This window comes from Mus musculus, chromosome 11, assembly GCF_000001635.26.
Source record: "Mus musculus strain C57BL/6J chromosome 11, GRCm38.p6 C57BL/6J".
NCBI lineage: Eukaryota > Metazoa > Chordata > Mammalia > Rodentia > Muridae > Mus > Mus musculus.
Window position 1 is genome coordinate 93,185,979 of NC_000077.6, and position 26,522 is coordinate 93,212,500.

At 38.4% G+C, this 26,522-nt stretch overlaps 1 protein-coding gene across 5 annotated transcripts in view; it reads left to right on the forward strand.

Moving 5' to 3' along the window:
* Car10 (carbonic anhydrase 10) overlaps window positions 1-26,522 on the forward strand; it is a 504,947-nt gene that overhangs the window by 89,174 nt on the left and 389,251 nt on the right. The window lies entirely within an intron of this gene.

Genomic DNA, 26,522 nt, shown 5'->3' on the forward strand with positions numbered 1-26,522 from the left:
AACAAGAGATTAACGGGAAAGAGGCATGGAAGGATGGCATATCCCACAGTATTCTTAATGTACTAGATCTGAGAGAGACAGAAAGGAAGCCCACAAGAGTGTCAGTGTATGGTCCTCACTCAGCCTGGTGCTCAGAACAAAAGATCAAAAGAACCAGCTGAGGGTTCTGAATTTGGTGGCAGGCCAAATGTGCAGAGTTCCAGGTCATCCAGTTTATGCTCCACTGCTTTGCCTTTCTACATTTCTATTTCTTCCTTAGAGTTTTTCATATAAACTGTGCAAAGAGAAGGAACTTGTAAAATTCCCTTAAGCCTATCTGTTTTCATTTCTGTCATGAGGCAACAGTGAGTACTGCTGGAGGGTTTTCATTGGAGAAGGTCTCTTATGGTAAAGGATAGTGGGTGACTCAGAAAAACGCCAGCTGGCTGCTGGAGAGCCTTGGAAATCAACATTCCTAACATCACAACTACACTACGGCACATGGCACATTGTTCTCCAGATCACTGTGTACAGAAATTGAGTTTAACTCACCCAGAAGTGACCAGGTTTCTAATGGCAATAATGTAAGTTACATATGCTATGTCTGCTTAAATAAGTATAGATACTATCATTTGATATTATAATTGGGGGGGGACATCCCTCTCAATGATATGAAATATTTATATTTTGGCAAGAGAAACTGTTGGCTATACTCACAGTAGCTCAGAAGCTATAATGATCATTATATACCATGAACTTATGAGTATGGGATTAGAACAACTGAGGAAAGTCCCTCATTTTTAAATCACTTCTACCTCTGTGGAAGTTGACTTGTCCTTAGATAGCAATGTGTGGTGTCTTTGTCATTTTGCCTCTTTGCCTTATAGTACTTGAATCCTTGCTCTCTCTCTCTCCACCTCCACCTCCACCTCCACCTCCACCTCCACCTCCACCTCCACCTCCACCTCCACCTCCATCTCTATCTCTATCTATGTTCAAAATTCTAGTCAGACTTACATGATGCTGCTAAGGCAACCATGGAAAGAATTCTTATTCTTCATTTGCTGCTGACTGAAGAGTTCTACTTTTCTTCATTTCCAGCCTGGTTTGCATACATGTTGTGGCTATAGCACTTGTGATGGAAAGAAACACATAAAGGCCACAGCAGTGGCAAGAAAATAATTCAGTGCCAGAATGCCCTACTTTGGCCATCTTTGGGTGGCATCTATGAAACACTTTGAAGAAGCAGAGCACCTTGCTTGGGACTAATGAAGAGAAACTGGTACATAACTCTTACTCAAACTTAATTCACCATTTAAAGGGCAAGCTAGGCCATAGACACAAGGCACTGGAGAACCAGTGCAGCCATAGGTCTGATAACCACAATTCTGCCTCCATAGTGCATTTCACAATTTCTTGTTAACCAGCTCAATTGATGCTGTCTACTAGACCCCACCTTAGCAGGCAAAGCCCAGCTTGTTTGACTCTTCATCCTCCAACAGCTAATTATAATCCACAGGGGTTTCCTTCTGTTTTTGCCAACAGCATTGTGATGGCTAATTTATGTAATGGCTAGAGTATGCTACCATACATTTGGTCAGAGGTGCCCTGGTGTTGCTGTTGAAGTTATTTCTAGGTGAGAACAATTTTCAAAATCAATCTCTAAAAATCATATATCTTCTGATTCCTTCCCTCCCCTACCTCTCTTTCACTCCCATATCCTCCCTTCCCCTATTCCATTACTTCTCTTTCTCTGAATAAGTGACCAACACACACACAAAACACACACACACACACACACACACACACACACACACACACGCTTGAGCACTAAAGCCACTAGTCACACTAAAGACAGTAGAATAGAAATCTAAGAAGGTCCCATTTATTATTTAAACCATCTTATTATTATACTGTGTGCAATCTCTCTTCCCCCCCCTCTCTCTCTCTCTTTCTCTCTCTGTGTGTGTGTGTGTGTGTGTGTGTGTGAGAGAGAGAGAGAGAGAGAGAGAGAGAGAATGAGAGAATATGTGGGCACATGCATGTTATATGATACATATGTGGAGGACAATGAACAAATTTTAGAAATTGATTTCCCTTTCCACCATAGTGTCTTGGGATTGAACTTAGACTGTTGTGTTTATAAATGTTTTTATATGCTGGATAATCTCATTTGGCCCCAAACCCTTGCCTTTTATGGATCACTTTAGGGTTACTTAGCCATGGAACTGCCTCACTACTCAGTGAGATTACCAACTTCCGACTCCTAGAGGTACTTTGTGTTGGGTTCTCTGTTACTTCCCATTCAATGTAGTTTTATAGATTCAAGTGTCCAAAGATAAAGGAGAGAAGGACGTTGGGTGGTCTTGTCAATGATCTGCAGTACTCAATGGACAGAAGGATGAGAATCTAAGGTAAGTTCAAAGAAGAGTGAAGTCTTCATTCAAGAGTGGTGGATTCTGCCTTCCTAAAAATCAGAACCTAAGTAGAACTAGCGAAGAGACCAGAATGCTTGGGTTTCACAGGCCACAGCAAGGTAGTTTTGTTTGCCACACGGGGCTTTAGACACTACTTTCTGGAAGGGGAAGAATGATGATATATGTCTAATCTTTGGCAGATCAATCGATTGGGTGTAAAAGTAACTTTGATTCTCTTGATGTAATTGTTATCTTGGAGGCTCGCTGCTTCTGGCTGCTAACTTAGGCCTAGTCCTGGAAGCTTCTTGACTCTGAACAATCTGATGTAGGCCTAGAATGTTTTCAGCCTCTGAGACTTGCTGCTGCATAAGCTCACTTCTAGTTCTTTCCGATCTCTGGCTGGAGGATTCGACTCAGCTGTTCTGGCTCAAACTCTCCTCCAAGCTGTCTGATTCACTCTGGCTTCGCTTTCTCTGCCTCTCCTGAATTGCTCTGCTTGACATCAAACTAACTCTGCAATTTGTTCTAATCTTCTGGCTCCTTCTCACTCCCTGGCTCGTTCTGCCTTTGCTTGTGTCTAGCTTGCTCTTACTTCAACATATCTCTGTAAAACTCTCCCAGTAAAACCTGCCTCTTTCTCCTTCCTCTCTTTCTTGCCTGCACTGATCTCTTAAGAACCTTCCCTTTCCTCTCTCTTCTCGTTGAGAGTTGGGCACATCCTAATCTGCCAAATCTTGTTCTGATTGCTTACTTTGTCTACTACTTTCAAACATGGGTGCTTCCTTCTACAAACTAAATTTACCTTTGTTGGTTTGGATTAAAGGTGTGTCCCGAGGGCTTGTCTATATTCTAGCCAGAGGGATTAAAGATGTGTGCTAAGGGCTGATCCAGACCATAACTAGAAACAGGTTTTTCCAATAAATTTTTCCTGGGATTCACACTGTGACAAAATATCCTGCCACAAAGGAGTGTTTTGGGAAACTAGCTATAGTAGAAATTAACTGCATTCAATTGAAGATCAGAGAGAAAAACAAGTTTGTTTTCATTGTTCAGATAACAAATCTCCAAAACAAACAAACAAACAAACAAACAAACAAAAAAACCCTATGGGGCCCCTACGCCACCCATGACAAAATGCTGATGGGCTCAAACTATTGGTAATGAAAGGTTGCTAGGGGAAGGGAAATGCCATTTTCTTCAGTGGTGTAGCCACAGGCAAGTTACATAGATTCCACTCAGTAACAAGCCACTTGCCTTCAGTCACACACAAAAGGAAGACATAAAAATGGGAGAGGGACTTGTTGAAAGAAGTGCATCAAAGAGAGGGGTAGGAGATGAGAGGAGGGATGGGGGAACAAAAATAACTAAAATCCAATTGCATAAATGTATGAAACCTCAATAACAAAACCAAAATATCTATGAAATATATATTAACACACACACACAAAACAAACACTATTAGGTTAACTGTGCTGTTGGGGAATTAACAGAGAGTTTGTTTAGTACCATTTGAATTATATTTATTAAATAATAAACTGTGTGTTATAAATATATCACATGTATATAACACATTTTTAATTTAGTGTAAATACACACATGTCTTTAACACACTTCTGGAATATGTGCCAAACACTGTCTATTCACGTTCTACTTCTGTTACAAAGATGAGAATCTTCCCTTTGGAGGAAGAGACACTATACTATGAACTAGTACTCGATAAAGAGATGACATAACTTCTGAGGCCTTAATATAGTAGGTGAGTCACTTGCTGAAAGTAATCTAGTCACTGGGCTTCCACGTATCTGCTTTATGGGTTAAAGTTTACACAGAAGTCTCCTAGTATCCTAAAACAAAGAATCTGGGCTTGGTTCCCCATCTGAATCCATGAATGACAACGCATGGATCATGTATTTTTTCCAACCTTATAAAGCTCTGGAGAAGGTGAAAACCCATCTTCGAGTCTGACACCTATAAGGCTCGCTCCATATCACTAGCCCGGGGCCCTCAGCACAATGATCCAGAATGGTTTCCCTAGATCTGCTTTCTTCAAAGTTATATTTGGCCCTGGTACATGGTCCTAAAGCGCGTAGCTCTACATCAATCATTGGAAGGAGTGAGAGACAGACAGATAAATGAATGGTATCTTACAATACTTCCAAGACTCCTCTCAAAAGTGTTTGGAATTTTCCCAAGTCTAAGAAGGCAAAGAGGACATCCTAGGGGAGGTATTGCCATGAGGTTCAGTAGCACTCTATAGGGGTGGAAGAGAAATGATATTTCAGAAAAAGAAGCAAGATGGCCAATGACTTGAAAGCCTGAAAATGTGTATGCATCCCTGGAGCAAGAAGAGATTTAGGCATTAAGATTACAGAGAAGCAGGGTCTGATTATGAAGTGATGTATCTATTGATACTCTGGAGCCTAAAGGCGCTTGAAGAACCATGTATTTCAGACTTCAAGTAAAAAGGTGTTATGTGGGCTAAGATAGGAATAGTGAAGAGTACAAGAATAGCCCAGCTTATATCTCGCTATACTAAATTTCTGGGCTAATATCCACTTATCAGTGAGTACATTTCATTCTGATGTGCCTGAAGACAGCTACAGTGTACTCATATAAGTAAAATAAATACATTTTAAATAATGTCAAAAAAAAAAGAATAGCCCAGCTTTTATGGGTGGGGGTCCTCCTCTCCTCTCATCACCTGCACCACCCAGATATAGCACAGGCCTTCCCTACAACAGGCACTTGACTTTGCTAAGTTGACTTGGGTCAAAACTATAAAAATTGCTTTTATTTTCCCAAATGAAGTGAGAAGATGCGAGTCACCCAAGCTGTGTGAATACATGGCTTGGGCTGAACCCAGAGTGCTTCCTTCTATGTTCTAACTATCTCTAGGCCTAAGCCTGGAAGCTTTTAGCTTCCATACACTCTAATCTTCCAAGCGAACTGATTCAATCCAGCTTCTCCTGGCTTCTGATTGAATTGTTCTGTCTGGCCTCATATAGACTTCGGCAATTGTTTAAAATATTCTGGCATCTTTTCATTCTCTGGTTCATTCTGTCTTCACCTGTGTATATCTAGCATGTTCTATCTGTAACCTATCTCTATAAAATTGTCCTGGTAAAACTGTCATACACACATACACACACACACACACATCCCACCTCCCCATCCTCTATACTCCCTGCCCTCCTGCTACACACCTTTTTCTCTCTCTCTCCCTGCTCTTAAGTAGCCTCTCCTCCTCTTTGTTCTCCTGTGAGTTGGGTGTATTCTATCTCTGACCCATGCTGGCAAATCTTTCTCTGATTTGTCACTTTGTCCCTCAATTAGACATCACTTTTAAATATAGCTGCTTCCAATGGTACCTTTATTGTTAGGGGTTAAAAGTATACAAGGAGGGCATTTCTATATTCTAGCCAGATCATACTGTACTCCAGGGTGTGTCTATATCTTTGGATATGATCCCTTGACATAGCAGCCATGTTATGGATTAAAATTCCCCTACACAGAACAGACATATAAGGGGGGAAAAAAGACAAAAAGAAAGGCTCAACTGACCAGAAAAATGTTCCTCGCACTTGAAGAGATTACTATAATCAATATAATAAATAGTAATAATAATTATCATCACCATAATAATTGTAATAATGTATAGCAGTACAAACCTCTGTGTGCAATACAAAGAGAAATCACTGTTTTTCTCAATTTTATTATGCATCTAAGATATTGTAATTCAGGCAGGCATGTGTGTATCATTGTGTTGAAATCAACAAACAATTCTCTAGAGTGAGTTCTTGCCTTGCATTTTTATATGAGTTCTTGGGGTCAAGATGGGGTCATCAGGGGAGTCATCTGGCTGGCCCAGCATTATATGTCTTAAAGTCTGGTAGAAATAATCTGGATATCAGAGTGTTCCTGCCTGCAAAGTCACAGAAAGCTAGGACCAGAAGTTAGCAAGGACACTACAAATCTTGTAAATGGACTTAGAACATCACTCCAGACCCTAAAGAAAGCCAGTGTGATGGCAATCATGAGCAAGCTATACATAAGAAACAGGACAAAGCTCATTGTGGTGAGTGAAAAATGACAGATGTCAGGTACTTTGATAGTGGTCAGGCATTGACTTGTGGAAGGACTTACAGACCATACTTAGTATTTGAATTGAGATCCTGGGAGTAAATGGAAAACAGAGAAACCATTATGAGTTATTACTTCTCTCTAGATATATAGAAATTACTGCAAGATCATGAAACTAAGTCCTTGGCCATCAGAATGATTGACAGAAGAAATTTTCACTGTTGTTAGTATTTACAATCAGGACTGGAGCTAAGAGGTTTAATTAGCTCACCATGCCTTCCTATGTTGCTTTGTCTAAAATCAACTATAAATGGCTCACCTTGGATGGTAAACTTTCCCAGAATACTATTTTCCAGCATTTCCTTGCTGGGTTGTCTTTAAATCTCAAGACTACTAGATGAATATAATTATGTTCAACCACCTGTGGTTGCATACTGAAGTCTAATTAACTGTGCTTTGCAAAGGGCCTGTTTCCTTTGTTTAAAAAGTCTCAGGCTTGACACCTGCAGTACAAATAGCTCTTCTTTCCTCAACAACCCTAAGCAGGAAAACCAACTAGAGGGCAAGGTTCTTGCTGTTCTAGAATGGCCTCTGCGGTCATTTGTTCCCCATCATTCCTCCTGTAGTAAACAGAATCCACAGTGTTCTATTGCAATGTTAACAGTCCCTACTCACTTAATCAACACATATTTACTGTCTCAGTTTCCTTGGGTCACAATCTGGGTAGGGCTTCGCTGGGTCCCCTCTGAGAATGGCATCAGTCTGACTCATGATTGTCTAAAGCAAGGTTCATAAATGATTAAGAGTAGTCTACTTTCTCTCTAGAGATGAGGGCTCAGACTCAGGGGTGTTGCTCCTTCATATGGACTACTGCTTCAAACTAGCAAGAAGGTCATTCTCTCACTGTGATTCTCTCCCTGGGAGCTTTGGGGAGTTCTATGTTGTCTTTCATTGAAGAACAAATACATTCATAGTAATGCTCCTTTGGATCAACTCACAGTCAATTGATGGAAAATTATATTCATATCAGTAAATTTTATTTTCTACTACATATAGTAATAGAAAGGGTAAAATCCCATCAGATCAAAAACTCTCATTCATACTAAAGCTCTGTGTACTATTGAAACTGAAGATCCCAGAGCTACCTTAAAATTTGGCCAAACACAATGGCTCTCATTTCTCTGTGCAGAGGACCATATAATCTGTTTCTAAAATGCTCATTGTAGTTAACTGTGGAATGACCATTCATCTTGGAGGACTGCTACAAAGTAATATCTTCTGAAATGACAGGAATATTGCACCCATTAACTCTCAATAGCTATAGTTGCCCACACAAGACCATGCCAGTCAGTAATCCAGCATAGGTGAGGACTCAAAGCCTCTTCCCTTAGTTGAGGAGCTATGGACAGTTGACAGTTTCTGAGGGAGGGCAGGTTTATATTTCTGCAGAAGTGAGCCCCTTAAAATGTTGCCCAGGCCTCTAATGTTCAGACCTATACACACATGCATGTGGGCAACACTAGTAGGAGCCACTGAGCAATGCACACAGAGAGACACACATAGAACATAAATTTGAGAGGGGGGGACTTTTGGAGGACACTGGAGAAATTGGAGGGAAGTGGAGGTGGATATGTTGAAAGTAGTATCCGTGTATGAATTTCTCAAAGAAAGCACATAAAATGAATTCTATATTAATCGCATTATGGCCTTTGAAAATGAAGTAGAAGAGAGTGTTCTCAACAGTATCTTCAAATCTTGAACTGGGAATTAATATCCTTTGGAAAGGATATTGCCTTCCTTTCTTTTACTGAAGATTATCTGAAATAGGAAACAAGTAACAGGAGAAAAACAGCATCCTTTCACAGCTTTTGGAGTCTCTTAAATCCCTTTTTCTATCCAGGAGTCTAGCTTCCACTTCTACCATCATCACCCCTTCTTAGGCTCTGAAGTTCCTGCCTCTTACAAATGAATGCTTGCTAGGCATATTGGCATAAACCTATAATCATAGAACTCGGAACATACAGGCAGGGTGAATGTGAATTCAAGACTAGGAAGACCACATAGTGAGACCCTGTCGCAAAACAAGAAGACAAATAATGAAAACACTGTATTGTATCCAGTCCATCTACATAACCTTGGAACAATCTATGAATCACAAGCACTTAATGTAATCATACTTTTGAAGTCTCTTTTTGCCATCTAAGGTAATATATTCAAAGTTTTGGGAAAACAATTATTCTTTCTTTAGATATGTTATCTCCAAAGCTCATAGGTGTGTAATTACTGATCACACACAACACATATGTGTATCTTTATAATAATCATTTGCTTCTTTTAATGCAAGCCACATTTGTGCTATTATAATTTTTTCCAGATGAGAGAACAACTTAAGACAAGTGACGTCATTGACTAAGGTAATGGAGGTGGATCTAGAGAGGGGACCATTCTTCTCCACCTACTGTCCCTTCATCCAGACTGTCAGAATGTGATTAATATACTGCTTCCTAGATGGCATATAGTTTGGTTTCCTTTATCTTCTGTTTAAGAAAGAAACTGGATAGCAGACTAAATAAAAAAAAATACTATATCAGATTAAGCCACTTAAAACTCAGCAGAAAATTATCTTTATTTCAGGTATAAACTAACATTTTAATGTGATCTATTACATTTGAGGATTCCTCCTTAATTGCCGTCTTTCAAAAAAACATTTTATTTTGGAACCTTCAGGATTTGCAGAATGTTACAAAGATAATGCTGGAAATTTCAACATACCCATGATATCCTACATTATTATATACAATGCATTTATCACAACTTAGAAACAGACTGCTCTGTACAACTAACAACTCATTTACATATTGTCTTGGATATCCCAATATTTGCAATGAATTTCCTTTTCTAGTCCTTGTTCCAATTTGGGGTACCCCTTTGCATGATCACGATGTCTCCATAGTCCAGTCTAGGCACTGAGTGTCTCTCAGTGTTTCTTTACTGTCTCCATGTTTCTAGACTGTTAGTGTTGCCAAGTGCTGCATAGCCACTTGATGGACCATCCTTCCATCTGAGTCTGCTTGATGATTTGCTCATGAGTGAATTGGAACTGTAGTTTTGGATGGACAGTTGTATACAGGAACACTGTCACTTTCATGAAATCCTCTTAGGAGTACATTATCCTTTCCTGGGTTGTACTCATCCACATCTTTGTTAATAAACAGATATGAAAGATTCAGGAAGTGAGAGGTTTACCCATGGTGGCAGAGTAGATAAGTAATGGTGCTAGCCATAGAACACAGGTTCTTTGTTGGTCTGTAGTATTTCTCCAACCAGACTTCTCTAAAGCCCTGCCTGACCACGAGATTTGGGGAATCATTTTCTTTACTTTAAAACTATGTGTGATATTTGGTGATTAAGAAGAGAATTGTGCTTTAATTTCTTTCCAGGATAGTATCTGGAGTTAACAATAAACAGAGATCTATGGCACAGTATGTGGTCAAATAAATGGCATCTCCATTAAATTAATCACTGTAACCAAAAGCTGAGCTCTTGCTTCACCCACCAAATCTTGCTGAGCATGATCTGGGTGGGTAAGCACACAAGTGTGCCCTCCTTAAGGTGATCCCTCCATTTGTTTGGTTTTCTATCCCCACATCCCTCCTTTAGATCACAGAAAGGCCAAACATGAAATTCCATGCAAGTCAGTTTAAGTTCTCAGAATCTTGTTTTTCTCGCATATAAAATCAGGCTGTTAAGCAACATGGATTTCAAAGGTTCATTTTATCTCTAATATTTTCTGTTTGCTACTGTGATATATGATTACCTTGGAAGATATTAGCAGTATTAAGAAATAGAATATTGATTTCATCACAGGATAATTTTGTGTTTTGCATATGGGTGTTTGAAAGTGGAATCAATGATGTAATTGTCTTTCAATTTCTGATCTCTAAGAGGAAGCAAGAACTTAATGGGCACATTTTTCTCTGCCTAGAAAGGGTCTGCTACACTGATTGAACCTCTGTTATGAATAGTTCCAGCCTTGTGTTTCCTCCCAGAAATAGGATGTCTATTGTTCAAAATATACTGTGAGCCACTCACTTTTCTACTAGGAATACAAATTTGAATAAACTGCAGCTTGTGGTCTCAGGAGTTCACAGTTGGCTTTAGAGACATATGATTTAGCCTGATAATGTATGGGAGGCGGGTAGTATATGTGATGAGATTGACAGGGCACATAAAGGAGAAAACAACTAATTCTGTCTTCAAGAAGGTTTCACAGATGAACAATTCTCTTGAGACAGAACTTTTTAAATGTGAAGGTCTCTGCCAGGTAGAGAAGGTGAAAATGAGCAATACTGGTAGATGAAACATAATATGGTCTGAACTACTACTGAATAACAGATAATAACCTGCTAGTAGTAAGCATTTGTGTTTATCACTCCATCTATAATGGGCCCTATTATTACCTCACTTCAGAGCTGGGTAACGGAAAGTGCATTGGATTCTTAAATGGAGCTCTGAGTCCCAATCCACCAAGTACTACCTCCATGATATTTGGAGACCACCTAACTGCTCATAGCCTTGTATGCCTTATTTCTAAACTGAGGATGATGACAACTGTATTTTAGATGTTTTTCTCAAATGCAAAATGGAATACCAGAACTAATTGCTTCTAATAACTATTGACATGTGTTTTTATCAGTCTTTGTTGTTATGACAAAATACTCCAACAGTTTTTAAATTGATTTTTTTTTTTTGTAAAATTGTAAAGCTATTTGGAGTCATGGTTTAAAAGGTTGTACTACACGGTCTTCTGACTGCAATGAGCTTGTGATTAGGGAGAACTTTCTGACATTAAGAATATGCTATTGGTGGCCAGAAAAAAGAGAAAGAATAGGGAAGAGGAGGAGAAGAAAGAGGAAGAGAGAGAGAATGGAGGATAAAAGAGAGAGGTAGAAAAGGGGAGAGAAGGGATTGAGAGAACTGTTCCTTTCATGGTGGCCAGACAACAGAGAGAGAAGGGGAAAAGGGAGCAAGAAAGAAAGCAGGGACACATATATCTTTTGGAATTACACTTTCAATGACCTACTTCTTACAAAGGAGCCTACCTATCACCATCCTATTTATCAATGAACTAATTGATTGGTGAAACTATTGTCTTCATAACTCTGGCTGGGGATCAAGGCTTCCATGCACAACCTTTTGCAGATACAGTTCACAGCTAAGCTATGACAATGCACATAGGGAGGGAAGAGTCTTGCTCAGCTCTAACACTACATTGAGTTCCTAAGACAGCTTTCTAATCCAGAGAGCTTCTTAAATATGAATTCTAAAAACATATTGCATATAGGGATAACAACTTCAGTGAATGCATGTACATACCTACATGTTTGTATGTTAGCACAAAGTTTATTTAGGTCAATGCGTAGCTTCAAATAAGGAGTACTCCTGTATGGTTGTTGTGTTTGTTAATATTGATTATTGACTTGATAGAACCAAGAGTCACCTGATAGACAAAGCATTGGTCATGCTTGTGAGACTGTTTCTAGATTGAGTTCACTGAAGTTCAAAGGCACACTCCAAGTGTGGGCAGCACCATCCACATAGGCTTCAGTCTTGCACTGAATTTAAAAGAGAAAGCCAACTGAGCACCGACTTTCATTGCCTCCTGCTTCCTGACTATGTGACCACCTGCCTCAAGTACCTATGCACTCTGCCTTCTTTGCCATGATGGACATATTCTCAAACTGGGAGCCAAATAAACCCTTTCACCCATCACTGTGGACAGGTATTCTGTTATGGCCATGGCATATGCCAACTGCATGATAGCTTTTACCTGTTCTTCTGAGACATACCGATTTTTTGATATTCCGTAGTCATACCTGGCCAATCAAGGTGGTGATCCTAGAACACCTTGAGATATAGTTCTGGTATTTTGGGACTTACAAGTTCTGCTTTACCAAGAGAGTCACAGTAATAGTGGCCCATGCTGGGGATAGGTAGGAGGGGTTCATAATCTGTACAAAACTAAGTCAAATAATGAAGCCTAATCGTGGTTTGACTGATATTTTGGTATCCTTAGATGCTGGAAATTCTCATTTTCTAGAGAAAAAAAAATCCCCTCCTTTTCAAAGTCTTTTGTTACTCTAACTTCTCAGCAGTTGCTGTACACCATGCTGAGTTCAAGAAATATATGTATAGTCCTTTAATTAGCACATTTTTGTTACTTAGTCCTAAAGTAGTCATGCGGACTTTTGGAAGCTAATTGGAGGACCCCCTCAGTTACAGGAGAGTCTCCAGCACAGAGACTTAGCTCCCAGATAATGTTCCTGAAGGTTCCATTTTGGTGGCTGACTGGGGAGCAGGTTTCAATTTCAATCCTGTTCCTCTGGATTCCACAATTTAAATTGTTTAATTTAAACTGAACAAAAATATTATTATAGTTGTAAACACAAAGAATGAGATTTTTAAACTACTATTTCAGTTTTATCATCTCATGTGACTATTTGGAGTTTTGATTGGCCTTCTATCGTAAAACACAGCAAAAAGTGTATTTTTCTTTGGCAACTTTCAATTCATACACATAATATTTTATTGTGAACATTATCTTAAATATTTAGTCTTTTTAAATTCCTCTGAACCTAAGGATAGACCAAGAACAATGATTATTTTCTTTTAAGTGCCTATTGTGTGGTTACTACAGAAAATAATTTTGTTGCATGAAGAGGGTATAGCATCTATTTTGAGGTCAAATATTTTAGGCATGGTCTTATATACAGCTATATATATAAGGGCTAAGAACTTTTCCCCTCACTGAAAACTCAAAAGCAGAGCTGTGGCTGTTTAATAACCATGGAATAAATATGCTTGATTTCTATAAATCAAGTTAAATGGGCCCATAACCAAGGTATCGTTGCAAAGTCCTGACTTAACAATTACATGAAAATCCATCAGCTCTCTCTTTGTGAAGTCCACTTGAAAGGCATGCCTAAGTTGCTTCCACAAACCGGAGGCATAGTTTTACTGAACTGCACTGCGGTGCTCTGGTAGTAAATAGTGCCCACTGAGTCGTTGTGTGATAACATGGCTGTTTACAGAGCACCCAGCAGGATGTTCTAACCTCAGGTTTGCCTTTATGTCAGGTGGAAGATAATCAAAGCCATCAAGTCTATAACCTCCAGCCAGGAATCTTACCTCTTTTACAAAAGCATGCCAGGACAATACTTGTATACTCTGAAATCTAGCATTCTAGAGTGTTAACTCTCAAAGGGACAAGCTGGGACAAACTATCAACTATCCTCAGTATGGCATTCTTACCTGGACATTTGACAATCTGAAGGGGCTACCTACCTCTCTTGATATAGCCTGGCTTGTGTGATAAATGGCTGGAATTGGAGGCCTTCTTTCTTCTCACCAACCCGCTGTAAGACCCCTGGTGACAGGGATGCTTCATAATATAATATTCAAATTATTCTGCCAGCTCTCTTCTCCCTCACTGGACAGAACTGGATCTCTGCTTGATGCCAAGTGTCAGACTTTTGCCATTTACTGCATTTTTAAAAATAGCTTGCAAAGTAGTATATTTCTATATGGGTTTTGTTTTGGTACCTTTTTATTTCTGTCGATGGTATTCCCTGCCTTAGGTTTCCCAGTACTCCCTTTCCATATTGTACCTCTTTGATCTCCTGTGTTGTCCATTTCTAACTTGATCCTCTGCCTTTTTTTACCTCCCATGCCCCCAGTGTAAGGTCTCTTTATTTCCAGACTCCTGGACCTTTCTGTCATTTCCTGGGATTTGGCCAAGCTGCTCCCTCTTGGATAGGCGTATTGGACAGCTCGGAGTCTAGGATCCAATGTGAAAAAAAAAGAACAAACAGCATATGACTTTCTGAGTATTGAGTTACCTTGCTTGATATGTTTTCCAATTCAATCCATTTCCTGGCAGATTTCATTTTTCTTTGGGTATATGTACTACACTTTCATCAGCCACTCATCTGCACTAAAAGCCATCTACCGATTCAATGCAATCACCATAAAACTTCCAATGACGATCTTCACAGAACTATCCAAAAACAACTCTAAAATTCATGTGGAAACACAAGGCATCCTAGGAAGGCAAAGCAATTGCAATTCTAGGCAGAAAGAGCAAGCCTGGGGCACCACATTGCTTTCCCTGGAACCACACTGAAGAGCCACAGTGAGGGCGGCACCAAGCCAGAGATGTAGACCGGTGGATTATAATGGAAGGCCGAGTGATGAATAAAAGCAGCTACACACACCTAATTTTTGACAGGGGAGTCAAAAACATGTACAGGGGTCGGGGAGGAGACCACCTTTTTAACAAGTGCTAGCAAAACTAGATATTCTCTTACAAAAAAAAAATGAAATAGTTGTGAATCTCTCATCATGAACAAGAGTTCATTGAACCTGCCCAATATCTAGTAAGTTTTCACTGCAGCATGGATTGGGATCCTTAGCTGAGGGGCCATCCAGAGTTAAGGGTTGGCTAAGGGAAGAGAGTTGTGTTTTCTTGAGGGAGTACTCACTGGTATTCCTATTCCCCAGGGGTTGGTCCCACAAGCATGCTTATATGGTCAAAACTAATTGAACTCAGTGAGTAATGTGGAGAAGAGAAAAGAAAGAAAAGAATACCTATGAAATTTGGATGGAGATACGTTGGGAGGGACCTATGGGAAAATGGAGGGGACAGTGGGTATTGGATATGATCAAGATACATTGAATTCATACACGGCATCTTCAGAGAATATTTTAAAAGTATGAAAATAAGTAGACAAACAAACAATTGTAGCTGGTTCCAAGCCCTTAAATTAAAATCAGATACACATAAGCTTCTAAAGGTAAAGTGTGGAATACTTTAGAACGTCAGTATAAGCACTGAATTCCTGAAACGAACCCTAGTAGTATAGGGATCAGCTGCAAGAATTGAAAAATGAGAGTACATGAAATTTAAAAGTTCTCTCATAGCAAAATAGACTCTCAACTGAAGATAGTCTTATGGGGTAGGAGAATATCACCGCCAGCTGTAATTCCGACAAGGAGTTAGTATCTGGAATATATAAGGGACTGCAGAAATATCCCCTCAAGGAAGCCCATGCCAATGTGTTACTCAGCTAATGATCTGATCAAATGATCCTCAAAAGGGAACATGCAAATAGGCAATAAATAATTTTAACACTATTCATTGCCACTAGCTGTTAGATAAATTCAGATTAAAACGGCCTTACAATTCCATCAGAATGGGTACTATCCACAAACATTATTGATGGAACAGGTATGGGGAACTTCTAGCTTCTATTGTTGAAATTGTTCAACAACTAGTTCAGCCACTATGGAAATCAGTGCATGGGCTTCACAGAAACTGAAAAATAGGACTAAGCTATAACACAGCTATATCTACAAGACACATAATGAGTGCATTCCACAGCCTATTACAGAGACCCTCCCACATTCCTGATCATTGATGCTCTCTTCACAGTAACTAGGAAGTGCTATCAGCCTTTGGCCCTATCTCAGCCCTGCCTTCAATCACATAGGATTCTCCTGGACATTTTTTGTTTCCTTTCTAAAATAGTGTACATTTTTACTCCTACCATTTCTCAAATAGGTGCCCCTTTGCAGCCTGCAGTGTCTGTTCTTCCTTATCTCATTTCATCAAAAAGAAAATGGTTTTCCAGCCCTTCCTCCTGTGAATTCTCAGTACTTCTGACAGCCTAGTGCTCACTTGCTTTATGTGATTGTAAAACCTCCAATACTGGTTCCAGGAGCTTCCCAGTCACAACTCTAAATTCCCAATCTGTGAACTGCTCTACCTCCCATTTCACCGGGTAAAGCCAAAACCATATTCAAACCCTGTTGAGATGCATCTGAGGCCGTCTGCCTTACTCTTGACGACTCAGATCTCCTCTCCCAGAATACTCCACTGCATCGATAGGCCGGAAGCATGCTCATTTATAGTACTTTAGAACATATGTTTTATATTTAGAGCATATATTTTATATTTAGAGCATTTGTTTTTCCTAAAGGAAAAAATACCTTTTCAATGGTCCATTCAGGAGAAAATATGCCTTTACTTTATCAGTATAGAACATCTGTAATGGATTATGGTAGCATATTAGTCTAATATGTTGCTCTGTGAGATATCAGCAATCATTATTGTAGTGTGTTTATACTCTTCATTTTTAATCATGCATTTTGTATTGTGGCAGCTATATTTTCTTGTAGTCATTCTCAGAGGTCTCTGATGTTTGTTGGTACGGCTTTACAATTGGCTCCAAAAACCATGTCCCAGATAGGAAACATGATGCTTGCAAGAATGAATATTGACCCAATGTTAATATTTAAAATGATACTTTATTTTAATTTTTAAAACCAGCTTTCTTAAAATAATATCTTTACCCTGGAAGTTTAGAGATTTCACTGGGACATGCCTAAATATAGAATTGTTTTGTCATTGTTATTAGTGGTTAGTAATCTTAAATCTCAGGTTTTAATGGAACAAATTTTGTTTTGTTTTGTTTTGAGAAATTTGTTTGTTTGAATTGGTTCACTGGTCTATAGTGGTAAGAAAAAATGGGCAGAAAAAAGTGTAAACTCTTACTAGATCTTACTGACTGAACAATATAATAACCAATTCACTCTAGGGAAATTTTCTGCCCTTGTTTCTTTAATTGTTTTCTTTATGTTTTTACCCTGCCATTCTGGACAGCTTTTGGATTACATGCCACTGTCTTCTTATCCTTGTTTGTTTGTTTGTTTGTTTGTTTGTTTTACCCTCATTTCAATCTTTTCCCTTCTTCTTACAACTTCTGATTCTGCCCTTTTCTACTGAACTCTGGAGACTGTCTTGTCCTGAACTACTATACATATACTGACTTTCATTAATATTTACTTTTGAAGGGATTTCTGTTACTTTTTTATTTGTCTTCATTTTTATACATAAAATGTGTTATTTTGCTTTGTCGTTTTAAAGTCCATAGCCTTGTTTTGTAGAGATGTTGTTTTTCCTGAGTCACTGTAAGATACTAGTTGAAGAACTGGAAAAGTGTGCTTACAGAGCAAGCGTGAGGACCTGAGCTTATATCACCAAAATCAACATAAAAGCCAGACTCATTGGTGTGTGCTTGTACCCCAAAGTTTGCTGGAAGAGACAGGAAGATCCAGGAAGTACTAGTTGCATAGCCTGTCCTACTGAAAGGAGAACTCCAGGTTCAATAAAAGATGCTGTCTCAAGAAATCAGGTGGAGAAGTAATTGAAGAAATCTCAGTGTCAGCCTCTGGCCTTCACACATATGTCTGCATAGGCAAGAGACCTACAAACACATGTGCACTTATACACAGAGATACTGTATGCACACACATATACAAACACACAGAGATAATAATTAAGTTATATGTTTTCTTTTCTCCTTGTTTTTCTTCTCTGCAGTTGATTTCCTTCACATGTGTGCTTATGTTTATCCTTGGCTGTTTGTTGATATTTCAAACAAAGCACCCTGTTGTTTGACAAGGGCAACTGGTGTGGTTTCTTCTGAAAAAATGTACATATTTCTGCAATAGGCTTCTGCCTTCATGAAAAGTTTAAACATGGAATATGGTAATAAAAATGAGATATTAAAAAAAAACCTTTTACTCAAGTGTATGTAAGTAGTAATGTTGCCTAGATCTGGATAAATAAGAGCAAAGATGATGGTCAATAACTGAGTTTTGAGTTGTTGTTTTAACAACTTGGCAACTCACAACATCACCTGAATTGGTGAGTTAAGGAAGATTAGGGTTTGGTGTGCCAAGAGTCAAATCTGTTTTAACATGTTACTCTTTCCATTTTTGTGAATATACAATGTGAATATATATCTTCACGTTGACAGGACAAGTTTGAAAATATATATATATATATATATATATATATATATATATATATATATTCTCCTTCTGCCTATATACCATTGATCCACTAAGTCACAGTGAATGGGACTCTACAGAGAGAAATGAAGAACATACAAAAGGCAACATGTAGAGCATGTGTAGAGACAAAGACTGCTCATTGTGACAATTCCTTTTAACACAGGTCTGCTTGAGCATTTGAGGCGTTGGTTAACCATTCTCAAGTGCATCCTTAGCATCGTCAGATCAGCAGTTCTGTTGTACCTTTCAGCACATTTGGATCTTTTTTTCTACTTTAGATGACCCTTAGGGCTCTTTTCTCTGCTGGTTGGAATCTGAGTGATCCCATAAAACCCAGAGTTCAGACCCTGCTCACTTTCATGACTTGTTGATTTCTAGCTGAAAAAAAGAAGATCACATTCCTTTCTGAAATCACATACCACACACCAGCTACCATGATTCAGAAATACATGCATTCAGACTGTCAAGCACTATTGGGAAAGTTCCCTGTATCTTTCTACTCCTGGTAAGGCCTAACTAAGAGTCAGTTCTTAAAGTATTTCTACCCTCGATACGATTATGCATACTTCCCTCTCGGCTTCCCTATCACTACCTGCAGAGCACTGCCCTTTCTCTCATCTTTCCAGTGGAGTGGTTCTGTCTCCCAAATGCACTCACATGGTAGAGTGATTGATTATATCTATTGCTCAAACATACACTAAGAGCAAGGAGGCCCACTAACTGATAACAGGTTAAACTTTCTGCATATAGAAATATAGAATGATCCTGGAACCAGACATTCCTCCCAGTGTAGTTCTCAGTAGACGCTTTCAGATGCTTCAGTAAAATGAAAATACTGCCCTCCCTGATTATTTTTTATGCTGGGTGATACTGAAAGAAATTATCAGCTTATATGTAAGAACCATGGTCTGAAATTTTACTTGCTTTTATCTAAATAAGGATGAATAGAACCTTTGCAGCGTTTTATTTTTACTGTTGTTTTTATTCACCATAAAGCATATTTTCTAGGCTAGGAGGATGGCATAGCCTGTAAAAGGCTTGATGATCTGGGTTGAAATGCCAATACTCACTTAAATATCTTGGCATAGTGATACCCACATAAATAATTTCGCACATCATTGGGGATGTAGAAAGAGGACAGGACATGTATTGTGCAAGAAGGCCAATCCTGCTGATTTGTTGTGCTCTAGCATCGTTGAGAGACCCTGTCTCAAAGATGGAGATGGACAGCAAGATGACTAGGCAGGGAAAGGCACCTGTGGTCCCCACAGATGGAAATAATCACTAAATAAATGAGTTAATAAGATGGAAAGCAATAAAGATATCAGCCTCCGTTCTCCATATATTCCTATGTGTCTGTGAAGCAACCTTCCAAGCACACATGAATACACATAATAGACACGTACACATGCATTTTGTGCTTCACGCACACACACATACACACACATGTGCACACACATACACATGTACACACATAGATACATATATCCAAGAAAACTGTATATTTTATATCTGGAATTTATTAAGTTAGAAAGAGAGTTATGAACTAGATGGTTGTAATACTTACAAGCCAAGATAGTGTGAGTTATTTGACCAGAAAAATAAACACTGTATATTTTAACTTTATAGTTTTAGTAATAAAGGCAAGATATTAAATCAAATGTACAGTATGATTCAATTTTCTTTTATATGTTCTCATAACTATATGAGCAAAACCCTGGGAGGAAAACTACAAAATATAAAATGTGTTCTTCTCTAGATGATGGGATAATTTTCCTTTTCTGTTCATTTCTGCATATTTTAATAGTTAGGATGCCATGAAAGCATTATTAAAATATGGATTTTATTTTAAACTACAAATTTTAGAAAGGGGATATTGCTGAGAGTTTATGTTGAGCCTATACAAAATGTAGCATATAAAAATGACAAAATCTTATAAGTTCTTTTTTATTTATATGCAATTTTCATAAAGTAAAATTTTCACGTTAGAAACCAGCTGTAGTTGCTGAAATAGTCTTACCTTTCGACTTCTGAAACGTCACTAGTCTGCTTTCTGTCCATACAATTTGTATTTTCTACAGATTTATATCTGTAAGACCAGATGCATATACTAGCACACATTTTCCCTTAGCAGATGTCTTTAAGGTTCATTCACATCATGCTGTTGACTGTTGTATCAATAGTTATTTTCCTTATGTAGGCATACAATGATTGTAACTATACCATGATTACTTATGGATGATGGTTGAGTTGCAGATCTATTTTGAGCTGGTTTTTCTTGCTGAAATGAAGCTTTTGTGAGCACTTAGTATGGAGTTCACATGTGGTCATAAACACATTTGTCTTGATTAATTCCTAAGAAAGGGATGGTTGCATCTATTCAGAGGATTTCATAGATATTTATTTTGAGTCTATTGATGTGTTAGAGTATAGTGTTTAGATTATAGATGCTGAGCTAACTTGTATTTCTGATTTAAACTCCTCTTGGTGAGGAAATACTATTCTTAAGATAATATTTATTGGATTTAGTGATATTTTGTTAAGAATTCTAACATTTGATTAATAGGTATATTTTCTTATATATGTCTTATATCTTATATGAATATGTCCTATATATATGTTTTATATCTAGTTTTGTTATCAAGTGATGCTAAGTTTAGATCTTAGTTTGAAGAGAGAATTCTCCACTCGTTCCTACTTTGTGAGAGAGTAAATAGATGCTCATCAATAAAGTTGTATTAGTTACTGTTCTGCTGCTATGATAAAACACCCTGACAGAAAGCAGCTTGGAGGAGAGTTTATTTTTGTCCTACAGTTTCAGTGGAATAGAGTCTTTCATGGCAGGAAAAATATAGCATCAGAAACCTGAGGCCAGCCTGACAGTCTGTAACAGAGTAATTGGGATCAGATTATAATTCTCATAACCTGCCCCCAGTGACATACTTCCTACAGGAAGTCTTCACTTCCTAAATGTTCCGTAACTTTCCCCCACAATCCACGAGTCCATCTGAGGAACCTACTGTTCAAGCATCGTGTATAAGAAGCGTTTCACTTTTAAACCCCAGCATAAACATAGATAATTTACTTAGGAAGATTTTTAATAACTAACTCAGTATCTTGAACAGTTACCCAATTAATAACTTTGCCTCTATAGTGAGCTTTGGTTGAATGCATTTCCATAGATCTGACTTTGCCAACCAAGTAGCTAAACTTATTTACACCAAGAAACTCATTCATATTCTCACAAACAGATGGTAAAAAGAGAAGAAAAGAAAAGAAAATTTAAGGGGCTTGGCATTATATTTCTTTACACTTAATAATATCTAAAGCTGAACTTCTTTTCATACAATTGATAATTGTGCAAATTTAGTGGAATCTCTCTCTCTCTCTCTCCCTCCCTCCCTCCCTCCCTCCCTCCCTCCCTCCCTCCCTCACCTCTCCCTTTGTCTGCCCTTCACTGCACTCTGACTTGAAGTTTATCAAATTTACTTCCTTCTCACAGAACTTGTTCTTGGAATCATTATGTTCTTTCCTTCTCTTTTCTCTTTCCTTGTCTTCCCTTAATTCCTCCTCTTTCATGGGAGGATGGTTCTGGGTGGAAAAACAGGACCTCATATGTACTGATCATGTGCTTCATTCTCAGGCTACTTCTCAGGCACTTCCCATTTTTATTATGGTCTCTCTTCTTTTGCCTTTTGGGATAAACTTGTATCAAATAGAAGCCAGGAACCCCCTTTCTAGTCTTTTTTCTTTCTTTTTTTCTTTTTATAAGAACACAAGAGCACACCACATTCCCCTCCATATGCCAACTTAGTAGCTCACCAATTTTAATGTTGTCATGTAATTTTCACTCAGTCAATGTAGTTCTCAATGTCCTTGTTTTTATCCCTCTTTAACCTGTGGGTTATCAGAAGAATACTGTCACTGTTCCTAATACTTAGACGATTGTTCTAGGTATGTTCCTGTTGCTGATTTCTCGTGTGTGTCCTCACAGGATAAAAGTTCTCCTTTGTCTATCTATAATCTACCGGAACTCAGCATGGCTTATTTTGGCCTCAGAGTACTATATTGAGAAAGTGTGCCTTGTGTGTTTGAAGAATGTGTGTTCTGCTGTTCTTTGGTGTAGTGTTTTTCAAATGTCATTTATATCCCATTAGTTGCAAGCATTACTGAAATATTCCATATATTAATAGATTTTCTCATTACCCGTATGTCACTCATTGGGAAACAAGTGTTGAAACCTCTCCCAGTTATAATTCTGTATTCATGTGCTCTGTCTTTCAATTTTATTTGTTTTTTTAAATGTAATTTCGAAGCTATGCTGTTAGTGAGAACTTACAAAATTAAGCTTTTATCTCCTCCTCTTGACAATGGGATATTGATGGCAAACCTTTTTCTCCTGTGTATGTCCTAAATCCTGGGGTATGTTTACCCTTGCCAGCAACTCACCAGCTGTCTTTCAAAGACATTAAAAATGAGTGAGCCAGGCTTGGTGGCTCATGACTATAATCCCTGCTCCACAAAGTGAGTTTCAGGCCAGCTTCATCCACATAAGCAAAGAGAGAGACAGGGAGAGAGAGAGAGAACGGGGAGAGAGAGAGAGAGAGAGAGAGAGAGAGAGAGAGAGAGAGAGAGGGAGATTGGGAGACCCTTTAAAATAAGGGAAATTATCTTTCATATTTATCTACATATCTAACATTTTTGGTGGTCTTCCCTTGGTATTGATGTAAATTTCTCCTGGCTAACTTCTTCCATGAGGAGGAGGGCGACCCTGTAGGAGGACCAGCAGTCTCAATTAATCTGGACCCCTGAGATCTCTCAAACACTGGACCACTAAACAGGCAGCATACACCAGCTGATATGAGGCTCCCAACACATATACAGCAGAGGACTGCCGGGTCTGTGTTCAATCAGAGATGATGCACCTAACCCTCAAGAGACTGGAGGCCCCAGCAAGTTTAGAGGTCAGGTGGGGTGTGAGGTGGGAGGTGGGGACATCCTTGTGGAGAAGAAGGAAAGAAAGAAAGAGAGAGAGAAAGAGAGAGAGAGAGAGAGAGAGAGAGAGAGAGAGAGAGAGAGAGAAAGAAAGAAAGAAAGAAAGAAAGAAAGAAAGAAAGAAAGAAAGAAAGAAAGGAAGAAAGAAAGAAAGAAAAATACTTTTAATGGCAATGCATATTTCAGCTTTGTTTTTCTGGAGAAATCTTTCCATAGCCATGCTTTAGTCTCTCTTCTCTCTCTCTCTCTCTCTCTCTCTCTCTCTCTCTCTCTCTCTCTCTCTCTCTCTCTCTTTGTCTGTCTCTCTCTGTCTCTCCCCTCCCTCCCTCATCTCCCTCCTTCCTCATTTCCCTCGCTTCCCCCTCTCTGTGTGTGTCTTTCTCTCTAAAAAATTATTTTTATTTGCTTGTTGTGATAAATATTGATTAGGGGTTCCTACCCAACCTTAGAATATTTAGTTCCCAAATAAAAGATACAAAACCTTTATATTTGGGCTGGAGAAATGGCTCAGTGGTTAAGAGCACTGGCTGCTCTTCCAGGGTCATGAGTTCAATTCCCAGCAACCACATGGTGGCTTACAACCATCTGTAATGGGATCTGCTGCCCTTTTCTGGTGTGTCTGAAGACATATAAAATATGATTTATTAATATATATTAATGAATCTTAAAATTTGTAATGTTTATAATAATTCTTACAGTATTAGAGATTGGCAGATATCAACCCTCTATGCTATTTTATCTGCTCCTCTGTCAGTAACCCCAATATATCACTTGCCATGTTCCACCTGAGCTGCTCCTACTATAACAGACTGGTCCTCATGGCCATGTGTGCATGATCCACCTACCCCATGATGACTTCTTTCTTTGCCCGTGTCCTCTTTTTCTCTCGTTATGTTCCCTGTTTGAGACCTCAAGCCTGGGAACCTGACTAAGCTCACTCTCTTCTACACAGCCCAGGCTGTAGGCATCTTTATTAATCAATCAGGGATAAGTTGGGGGACAAGGTTTACACAACAAAAGCTGGTATATGTGAGGATCTCTTCATTTTGGAGCAACCTGATCTTGGGCTACAGAATTTAGCATCTGAGTATATAGCAACACTAATCCCATCCATTGCACTTGGTTACAAAATGTTGATTAATATTTAAATGTTGTGTCACATGGAATTTTAACATACACAGTCTTATTAACATTAAGTCTATTCGTTATAATTTTATTAGCATATACTAACTGTGCACAGTAAGAAGTTGTGTCATGATGTTGCCATACATGGATAGTTTGATTGTATTCTCTTCCTTTGAACCCTTTCTCATACCCACTCTATCTTTCCCCTTCTGACATTCCAAATAGTTCTGTTTGTCTGCCATGTACCTCCCTACTGTCTCTGAGAGCAAACATGGGATATTTATATATTCTTTGGAAGTGACTTATTTCCTCAGTGTGATGATCTCTAGCTACTTCCATTTCCTGCAAGTAATATACTCTCATTCTTCTTTACGACTGAATACAACTCCACTGTGTATCTACACCACAGTTTCTTTAACCCATTTACCTTCTGAGACTGAAAAGCACTTAGACTGATTATACAGTGTAGCCACAAGTCATGATATGGGATGGATGGGTATACACATCTCTGAGTACTGACTTTCAGACTCTTAAAAGAGTGGTCTGTCATTCCTTGCTGGTTTTTATACACTGTTCCTTCTCCTTCTGACAGCTTGTTACATAATTTCTTAGATATATATTTTATTGTTGTTGTTGTTGCTTATTTGGGTTGTTTGGTTGGTTTTTGAAAAAGATCTTAGACAAAATCTTCTATACCTTTTTCTACTATGCCTGTTTTTCTGCTTAGCTCCCTAGGGTTTCTTGTGACATATGTCTTAGGCCACTTTCTAATGCATCCTAAGTCCTCAAACTTCTTTTCCATTTTTAAACAACACCCCCCCTTTTTTTTCTGTGTGGTTAAAATTGGATGGTTTCTTTAAATTTTCCTCAAGTTCATGATTTTTTTCTTCTGATTTTATTTCTTTGAGATAGGGTCTTTCCATTTAGCCCAAACTTACATAACTTATGACTCCACATTTCAGTCTCCTAATGTCTCTGATGCAAAATTTTCATATCAGACTTTTTTTTTCATTTTTAGACCTTTTTATAAAATTTTTACCTTTTCATTTCTATGAATAAATTCCCAGAGACATAGAAGATGCCAAGGACAAATAATGAAAATATTTGTGTGGATAGATAGATAGATAGATAGATAGATAGATAGATAGATAGATAGATAGACATAGAGATATAAGTGTATGTGTGTATATGTATAACATATGTGTAATATGTGGGCCACAGTAAGATATTGTTCGATGATCACAAAGTTGGGTCATTCACAATGAATAAACCCGAAAGGCATTTTTCTAAGACAAAAAAAACAACAAACAAACAAACAAACAAACAAAAAACAGGCACAGAAAGACCATGAAATTTTGTATCCACTTTTATGCAAAAATCTTTAAAAGCCAAGCTTATAGAAGCAGGGAATAAATGGTGATTTTAGGGGGATGAGGGGGAATGGAGATGAGCTTGTCAAGGACATAAATGTTCTGACATCAACAGAATAAGTTACATATACTTAATATTTACCATAGTGATTGTATTCCACACTTCCTTACAAACTGGGACTCACTAAGAGTCTGTTGTATAAATGAAGATAATGGATGGCTTACTTAGCTGAACCGTGGCATTTAGTTTACAGTCTACTATATGTACATATCACATTGGTGTGACCTTTAACATATATAGACATTTGTCAACTGTACCTTTAAAAATCTGTTGGTGAAGGCTTCCCTGTTCTTCTCATCTTGCTTGTAGCTCTCCTTCTTTGAGCATGTAGTGAATAATTTCCATACCTGTTTTCGAACCTCTTTGTTCCATTGTTTCTCTGTTTCCTTGATCAATTTTTCCTCTGAACTTAGGATGTCCTTCCCTTTTTGTATGCCGTGTCACTTTAAAGTATTATCAGATATCATGAGTGGTTTTGTTTGTTTTGATTGATGATGGATTATGTGATATGCCTCTCTAGTACTGGATCTTAGTCTAATTGCTCAATGTGGCTTAATGTCTTTATTACGGTAGAACCAA